We start from the raw sequence: 9,934 nt of genomic DNA, 5'->3' as shown, positions 1-9,934 counted from the left end.
CGCTCGGCAGTGGCTGTGAAGACCCCCGAAAAGCCGCTGCAGAGCTGTGTCAGTGGCAGCTGCGGCAGAAGAGGCCGGCGTCAGCAGTGGAGGAGGCGGGGGCCCGCCTAAGAGCAACCCCGCCTCCTCTTACATCACTGGCCAGTGACCTAAAAGCAGGTGGGGCCCGGGGATGGAAGAGGAGGCGGGGCCCGGAGATGGAAGAGAAGGCGGGGCCCAGGGATGGAAGAGAAGGCGGGGCCCGGGGATGGAAGAGAAGGCAGGGCCCGGGGACCACGGAGGCGGACAGCGCCGACAGGTAAGAGTTGTGCTGACTGGCGGAACGGACGGGGGAGGGTACAGCTGGTTCTGCCTCTCGATAGGCAGAGCCAGCTGTCACTCACGCAGCTGGGCGGATCCCGTCGTCTAAGTCGGGATCCGCTCCAGCTGCGGCGTCTCGGTATACTGCGAGCTGTAGCTCCCTATATACTGAGCTTAGGGTGACGGGAGGACGCTAGTTTGTGTCCTCCTGTTACCCTAAGGAGAACTATGGGGGAAAAGCCCTTCTAGAAGGAATTCCAATACGGCACCCGGCTGTCTAGGGGAGGGGACTGTTCAATGTAAACCACTGAACTCTTATCTGATCCTGTCAGGTATAAACTCTGTTGCGCTTTCTTCAATAAAGCAGATCTTGGTTTCCACTTCCACATTGGTGTTGTCTGATGATTGGGGGGGTTTAGCTTTCTGTCCTAATATATTGGTTCCGTCCAATAATTAGTCAGGTTTGGGCTGAGGACGCTGGAATTCAGGTTCCAGCGGGGAGGAAGCTGATTTCTGACGGAGGTACCCAGTCGGGGTACCAGGCGGTCCGTCACAATGGTCACACCCCGTATTATTTGTAAGACACGGATCTTATGTAAAGAAGAAAAGATTTAAAATGTAGAAACTAAAATAAATATAACAAAAGTGAACCCCATGCATCAGAGTTTTCTTTGTAGAGTTACAATCCCACCAAGGGAAGTCATTAGGAGAAGTCCAAGGTCCATGGAGGAGATAATAAAAGGGGGGAGATTTCCATTAGAGAGAGGAGAAGGCATGGGAAGAGGAGAGGTGATGGAAGATTCTACATCGGAGAGGATGGAAGACACCCGGAGCTACAAGGAAACACCGAGAGACGGAACAATCACAAGACGTCACATTTCCCCATCACTGCCGGGATCACAAGATTCCTCTTACCGTAATTCCTGAATATTACTCTGCGGGTTCCTCAGAAAGGAAATCTCAGGAACCATCTCATGTCCTGAGGAGGAGGAGGACCCTTCATCGTGTCCTGAGGAGGAGGAGGACTCTTCATCTTCGCCATACCATCTATGAAATTTACAATCCCGAAACCTAGAAGAAAACGATGAGGTGACAATGACACGGAGAATGTCTGACCTCTGACATGAAGAAGGAGAATGGAACAGTCATCATTTATAGGAGATGAACCCAAGCCGGATGATGGGAGTTTGCTCCGTGCTCCGTGTATAACAATAGTCATGTGCTCTGTGATGTTTGGGGAAGTTGGCACAAAGGGCGAGCGCTTGAAGACCAGTCTCGAAGCCTCTTTACCATAAAAACAGAACAATCTCTTATCTCTTTCATAACAGAAACATAGCTGCCTTCAGTAATAACACGAGGTCCGCTCGTATATCAGAAGACAGAACAGATTACGTGTGTATGATTTACAAAGCCAGAGAATGAAAACTATTCACTTTATTATTCATCAATTATTTCCACTCACTGGAGGACGGGCGAGCCTCCATCTTTAAATTAAGTATCCCAAGTTAAAGGATCAGCTAGGCCAAGATCATCCAACCCCCTCTCATTACTGGGGTCATCCAACCCCCTCTCATTACTGGGGTCATCCAACCCCCTCTCATTACTGGGGTCATCCAACCCCCTCTCATTACTGGGGTCATCCAACCCCCTCTCATTACTGGGATCATCCAACCCCCTCTCATTACTGAGGTCATCCAACCTGCTGCAGCAGGTTCTATACATCGTGCAGATCCGCCACTTCACAAGCAGGTTAAGAGGACCCCCCAGGCACCATATTTATTGTTTCACTTTAAGAAATGTAAAAATCACCCCCATACATGTCCCCCCAGGGCAGTACCCGGATCCCCCTACATGTCCCCCAGGGCAGTACCCGGACCCCCATACATGTCCCCCAGGGCAGTACCCGGACCCCCATACATGTCCCCCAGGGCAGTACCCGGACCCCCATACATGTCCCCCAGGGCAGTACCCGGACCCCCATACATGTCCCCCAGGGCAGTACCCGGACCCCCATACATGTCCCCCAGGGCAGTACCCGGACCCCCATACATGTCCCCCAGGGCAGTACCCGGACCCCCATACATGTCCCCCAGGGCAGTACCCGGACCCCCATACATGTCCCCCAGGGCAGTACCCGGACCCCCATACATGTCCCCCAGGGCAGTACCCGGACCCCCATACATGTCCCCCAGGGCAGTACCCGGACCCCCATACATGTCCCCCAGGGCAGTACCCGGACCCCCATACATGTCCCCCAGGGCAGTACCCGGATCCCCATACATGTCCCCCCGGGCAGTAACCGGATCCCCATATATGTCCCCCAGGGCAGTACCCGGACCCCCATACATGTCCCGGAGACTCTGCTGATTGTTCTCAATTGAGATAGAAATAATGACACTCACTTACCCAACACTCCGACTCCTGTGTGCAACCAGAGATACCGATTTCCGGCACTCGGGATCCAGCGTGAGCCATTCAAAATCTAATGACTGAAAACTTTCACTCCTCAAAGTCTTCAAGCAATAGTCCAGCTGCTTGGAATAATTACTGAATCTCCACAGGTGGTGTAGCAGTTCACCTACCACCGTCACATGTGATCTCTGAGAAATGACTCTCCTTATGAAGTCCTCATCCTGAGTCTCATACAGACAGACAATGTCATCAATATTGATTCCCACATTGATGACCTCCAGGGCCCATTCCCTTATTACAGATCTGGCCGGCAGTGAGATGTTGATGCCGGTGATCTCGGAGAAGGCCTTCACCATCTTTTCATTCAGGAGACCGAACAGGAATTTCACCGCCAAGGCTAAATGCGGATGTTCTGAAATGAAATCTGTGAGTAACTTCCCTTTGCAGATTGTCAGAGGGAGAGAGTCCTTCTTCCTTTTTTCTTCATTTCCAGAACCACCATCCAGCACGTGATAGAGAGCAGCCAAGAACTCCTGCACACTCAGGTGGATGAAGCTGTAGCAGGTCTGGGTGCGGACGTCCCAATGGAAGATGTTCTCGTTCAGGAACACAGACTCCACCTCACGCAGAGACAGTCCGTGTCTTTTTAGGTCGTCTTCCTTAAACAAGATTTGCTGCTTCAGAACTCCCTCATGGGCCAGAGCACACAGCTTCTTCAGGCAGGTGGTGATGGCCCGAGGTCTCCCATCCACAGGCTGGTCCTTCTTGCTGTGATGGGTTAGTAAAACCTTAAGGTGGAGGAGGTAAATGGAGGTCATTGTTTTACATCGAATTAAACCCAAATCTATCTTTATTTCTTGTTGTATTACAAAGCAGACAATCCAGCATGTGACGGGGACAGCACACATGGCGTACACAATATCATTGTCTCTTATTATACGGAGAGCCTTGGATGCATCTTCTGCATTGCCAAAGAATTTATGGACATATTCCTCCCGATCGTCCCTTGCGAATCCCTGGATTTCCACACAGCGATAATCATCTATCAATGTGTTCAGTTTCTTCATGGCCAGGGACCTCGTGGTGATGATCAGAGAAGATTTGTGGACAACCTGTTTCCTGAACAGGCTTTGGAGAAGTATTTCTTTGCGAGTTTCATTACAGACATCATGACAAACCTCAGATTCCTTCCCCGGAGTCCACCTCAGTTCATCAAACCCATCAACTAGAAAGAGAAGTTTTCTCTGACTTCCACGATCCCTCAGAATAGACACCAGGTCATCTGAACACGGCGGTCCGCAGCTTCTGGATAAAAGTCCCACCAGGTTTATGTTTTCAGGGATGGTGTCGAGTTCTCTACAGCTCAGATAAAACACAAAGTCAAATTTGTCTTGGTAGAGATTCCCAGAGGCCCAGTCCAGCATGATCTTCTTGGAGGTCATTGTTTTTCCAATCCCAGCAGGTCCTTGTAACACCACAATGTTAGGGATGAAACCAATCTTCATCGGGTGCAAAGAGGTCCTGGATTGTGATTGGGGAGTATTTATCAGAAGGTCTTTCCTCCATGGTCTGTAGATGTCTTCTGTCTGTACTCCTTAGTTGTTGTTCTTTCTCCTCTTTCCTCTGGCGTCCCTTCCTCATTAATAACTTGGTGTATCTTTCCTGTAGACTAACAGTCTCTCCCCCACGGGAATTATATTCAGGAATCCGCTGGAACATCTCTTCCACAGACTCTCTGTATTCCTTTCTGAAGTCTTTATAAGAGAAAGACAAATATTTGATTCCTCATTACAAACATGAAATATGATGTGAAACATTCTAACCAGAAGAACTCAGAATTGTATCATAAAAGAAAATATCTCATGAAATACCGGAGAATTGTGGAAAAAGTCCCAATATCCCCCCATCACCCAGACTACAACACAATGTTTCTCCAGAAGAGATCTGATATGTCATGTGGGTGTCCTACTGTCACAGACTTACCTTCCCACAGGGCTTAGTGACGCGCTGGACACAGGACCCACCTGAGAGTGACCCTGCAGAGCCCACCATAGATGCTGCACAGCCCATCTGAGACTGTCTATGGTGGGCTCTGAAGGGGTCTCAGGTGGACTGGTCAGGGCTGCATCGCTCCCCTCCCTCCTTTCCTTCCTTCCTATCCCCTCCCCTGAAACCCTCTGCCCCCAGGACCGGATTTGCTCTCCCTGCTGCCCCAGAAAGCCAGGTTCTTCAATGCGCCCCCCCCAGTGCATGCTGGGATAGAGTACATTTACTGGAGGGATCTGCCATGTGCTCTCTCTCGTCGGGACCAGCCATGGATTAGGGCTGGGTCCTGTTCAGCCTGCCCCCCCCAGGCTAGGCCTGAGGCCTGGGCTACTGCGAGGGGAAAGGTTTCCCCGAGGCCTCCAACATGGAGGAGGCCTGAGATGCTGAAAGAGCAAGAGAACCGGGACCAGTGCAGGCTCTTGAAGTACCCTGGAACTAAGTGGACTTCAGGAGCATGGTCGGTGTCTCTCCTGTGTTGAGGATCCGCATCCGTCCTGTCTGTCTGTTATATCAGTGGCCGTCCGCCGTCTGCCAGGTGGATCTACACTGATATATCTACGACGTCTGGTGAGTCTGGAGCTCCTGTCGGTCACCCCTGGGCACCTAGAACCCCCCCCCCCCCCCCTCATACCCTCTCTCCCCAGTGAAGATGTTCAATAAATCGTTTACTTAGCATTCTACTACTGGAGTGGACCTCAGTTTATGGGCCCCAGAAGAAGGGCGGTTAGTGCTATTGGGTGGGCGGCTGAAGAGCATCCCCTAGATCAGACTAGAGATGAACCGGGCATTCAGCGGGCTCCTACCGGGGTGAGCGCTACATGTACCTTGGTCTATGGAGAGATTGGCTTCCCTGTGATGATGTCACACGACTGCCTCCGTGATGGTAAATTACACTCATAATAATAGGGTGCAAAAACACAGAGATATGTTTATATTTTCACCCATGATTCACACAACTTTCATCCAAGATACACACGTTTTCCAATGGAATCAAATGCAAGTTGTGTAACTCCAGAAAGCTGAGCAACAACAATTATAAACTGACCCATTAGTGTGAGTGACCATACAATGTATATGTCACGATCTGGGGTCAGGGTCCAGCAGCTGAAGCAGCAGGCAATGCGTAGTATAACAGGCCGGTTCGGTACACAAGCAGGCGGTAGTACTGGAGGAGCAGGCCTAAGCGTAGTATAACAGGCCGGGCTCGGTACACAAGCAGAGGGTAGTGGTGGAGGAGCCGGCAGAAGCGTAGTCAGAGATCAAGCCGATGTCAGGAGCCAAAGGTATCAGGTATGTAGCAGAAGATGATGAGAGTAGTCGGTGAATCAGCAGCCAAAGGTCGGTACACGGGTAGCAGTATGAGCGGATTGTATCACAGAAGGAGCAGGAAGCAAGATATCGTCAGGATCACAATAATCTGGCAAACAGGAAGTGCAGAGGCGTGGCTTAAATAGGAAGTTCAAGGGAGGAGCAAAGGAGGTCAGAGTTCAGCAGAGGTTAGGTATAACTGAGGATTACACAGGAGATCAGGGAAGGAGCTATCCAAGGTGGCTCAGCAGGTAGAACCACCGCCAGCTACAACAGAGGCCCCGGGTTCAGATCCGGTTCCTGACAGTATATATATATATATAGAAATGTTGCCTACGTGCCCTCAATACCTCCCTGAACGACTGCCCCCCCCCCAACAAAATAATGAAGTGTCTGATCCATGTACACAGCAACATTACACCCAAATCTCCCAGCAGGATGTGTCATGTGACACGGAGCTGATTTCGAGGATTATAGACAAAGGATGAGCCCCCAACCATGACACAAGTAACCATCAAGTTTAGGGTCATCCAGTCACTTATGGAGGACTGGACCATCTCAGAAGATCATTTCCATCAATCAATAATAAAATATGAAGACACAATGTGATTGTGGGATTGATGAAAGCTCCTGAACTCTTCTAATGGGTGGACTGAGCAGATGTCTACAGGAAATGTACAGGATATGGATACGTAAGGCGTCCTATCATCTCATTCCAATCTCCGGAGATGTGAGATGGAGGAGAACATTGGAAAGGATTGTCAGTATCACCAATCACACCTTGTGAGGAGGAGGAGGAAGAGGTCGCCATGACTTCAGGAGATGACCCGAGATGGGAGGATGAGGTCGCCATGACTTCAGGAGATGACCCGAGATGGGAGGAGGAAGAGGTCGCCATGACTTCAGGAGATGCCCCGAGATGGGAGGAGGAAGAGGTCGCCATGACTTCAGGAGATGCCCCGAGATGGGAGGAGGAAGAGGTCGCCATGACTTCAGGAGATGACCCGAGATGGGAGGAGGAAGAGGTCGCCATGACTTCAGGAGATGACCCGAGATGGGAGGAGGAAGAGGTCGCCATGACTTCAGGAGATGACCCGAGATGGGAGGAGGAAGAGGTCGCCATGACTTCAGGAGATGACCCGAGATGGGAGGAGGAAGAGGTCGCCATGACTTCAGGAGATGACCCGAGATGGGAGGAGGAGGATGAGGTCGCCATGACTTCAGGAGATGACCCGAGATGGGAGGAGGAGGATGAGGTCGCCATGACTTCAGGAGATGACCCGAGATGACGTCACCTGGAAGGAGAACAAAACAATAATAAACTCATTAGCAGTGTGATGAACGGAACCAATAGAATGAAGAAGAAACTCCCAATATGTGGAGGACAATAGAGACAACCCAGAAGGAAGTCTTCTGGTGTAACAAGCCCAGTATCGGATGGAATGACCAATAAACGTTGGGATTAGTAGTACTCGCATCTGGATGGTGGCGGAGACAAGCTGGTGAAAACACTAACTTCTATGTCACCATTCATATGGATACACCCAGTGGCGTAACAATCACCATAGCGACCCAGGCGGCCGCTACGGGGCCCGGGGCACAGTGGGGCCCGGCCAGATGCCGTGCGGGCCGCCTGGGATGCTCTGCTGGCGGCTTTGGAGAAGAATGCGCCGCTGTTTGGATCACTGACAGTAATCTGTGCAGCAGCGCGTTCCTCTCCGCAGAGTCAGTGAGAGCCGGCAGCGGTGGTGGAGGAGGCGGGGCCTGTGGTCGGCAGCAGGGGAGGAGGCGGGGCCCAGCAACGGAGAAGGAGGCGGGCCCGTCGACGGAGGCAGCCTGGCGACGGAGGAGGAGGCGGGGCCCATCAGCGACGGTGGAGGAAGAGGAGGCAGACAGGTAAGGAGTGTGACCAGCCCACCTGAGGTGACCCTGCAGAGCCCACCATGGAGAGTCCATGGTGGGCTCTGCAAGGGGTATAACTAGAAATCACAGGGGCCCCATACAAAATTTTGCTATGGGGCCCTGTGATTTCTAGTTACGCCCCTGCTCTGGAGACACAGAAATGACTCATCATGAAACGGTATACATCCCTTCCGGTGTCAATCAAGTGATCACATGACAAACATTGCACAGACGATGGGGTGTAAGTAGAAATCTCGGGGCCCCATGGCAACATTTTGTATGGGGGGTCCCCCAAACTTCCTGCCTCTGCAACCTACCTCCACCGCACTTCCAACCTCCAGAACATGTTCCCATGCCCGCGGCGTCTCTGACCATCTCCTTCTCCCCAGCTCAGCTCATGCTGGCTCTGATGTCACTCCGATGCCGCTTTCCTAGACTGCGGCGGCCTGGCAGGAGACAGAGGCGAGGATGAGGCGCACAGTTCCTTGCGGACACAAATGGAGAAGGTGGCCGCAGGACTAAGAGAAAGGAGTGCCTCAGCCCTCTCCTGACCGGGCCGGGGCCGGATTAAGAGCATCACGGGCCCGGTGCTGAGGATTTCGGTGGGGCCTTTGTATGGAAATGTCGGCGGAGACCGGGGCCCTCTTCCTCCTGTCCGGGCTGTGACTTCTAGCCTCTCTTCAGCTTGGAGTCAGTGGTGGAGCGCCAGGGCCCGGTTGCCTCTGCGACCCCGGTAGACCTGCCACCGACTCCATGCTGTAGAGGGGACTACAAATCCCAGCAATACATTATACAGCAATGTAGAATAATATGAAGCTGCATGCTCTGTGTTGCCCCAGGTTCATGGCCTGATGTCTCCAGGGCCTCAGGTGGTCAGTGCAGGTTCTCAGATGGCTAGCGCGGCCCTTAGGTGGCCAGTGTAGGCTCTCAGGTGGCCAGTGTAGGCTCTCAGGTGGTCAGCGTAGGCTCTCAGGTGGCCAGCGTAGGCTCTCAGGTGGCCAGCGTAGGCTCTCAGGTGGCCAGCGTAGGCTCTCAGGTGGCCAGCGTAGGCTCTCAGGTGGTCAGTGTAGGCTCTCAGGTGGTCAGTGTAGGCTCTCAGGTGGTCAGCGCAGGCTCTCAGGTGGTCAGTGTAGGCTCTCAGGTGGTCAGCGCAGGCTCTCAGGTGGTCAGTGCGGGCTCTCAGGTAGCCAGTGTGGGCTCTCAGGTAGCCAGTGTGGGCTCTCAGGTAGCCAGTGCGGGCTCTCAGGTAGCCAGTGCGGGCTCTCAGGTAGCCAGTGCGGGCTCTCAGGTAGCCAGTGTGGGCTCTCAGGTAGCCAGTGTGGGCTCTCAGGTAGCCAGTGTGGGCTCTCAGGTAGCCAGTGCGGGCTCTCAGGTAGCCAGTGCGGGCTCTCAGGTAGCCAGTGCGGGCTCTCAGGTAGCCAGTGTGGGCTCTCAGGTAGCCAGTGTGGGCTCTCAGGTAGCCAGTGTGGGCTCTCAGGTAGTCACCGGAGTTCTCAGGTGGTCAATGTGGGCTCTCACCAGGGGTCTGCAGAGTAGAACTGGCAGCTGTGGCCACAGCAAATGCGGCTCTCTAGGCTCCTCACTAAGGCCCTGAGAAGCCCCAGTGAGCGGCCTTTTAATATGCCTGACTAGACGGCCGTCGCTGCCCGATTGTGGCCAGACCTGTATTGCCATTGGGATGCCCGGGCCTATTTGCAGGGGTGGGCCTCAGATGGGAGCTCCATGTGCCCCTTTGTAAATTTGGCCCTGGTCCGGGCCCCCCCTCTGCCCTGGGCCCTAAGTGGGTCGCTAAGGCAGAAGTTATGCCACTGCTTCCAATAAGTACTGGCTTCATTCACCTTTCAGCACGGCTCTTAGGTGGCCGGTGCGGGCACTCAGGTGGCCGGTGCGGGCACTCAGGTGGCCGGTGCGGGCACTCAGGTGGCCGGTGCGGGCACTCAGGTGGCCGGTGCGGGCACTCAGGTGG

Source organism: Nanorana parkeri, unplaced genomic scaffold (genome assembly GCF_000935625.1).
Source record: "Nanorana parkeri isolate BGI_ZX_2015 unplaced genomic scaffold, ASM93562v1 scaffold2417, whole genome shotgun sequence".
NCBI lineage: Eukaryota > Metazoa > Chordata > Amphibia > Anura > Dicroglossidae > Nanorana > Nanorana parkeri.
Note: the sequence above shows the minus strand (reverse complement) of the source record.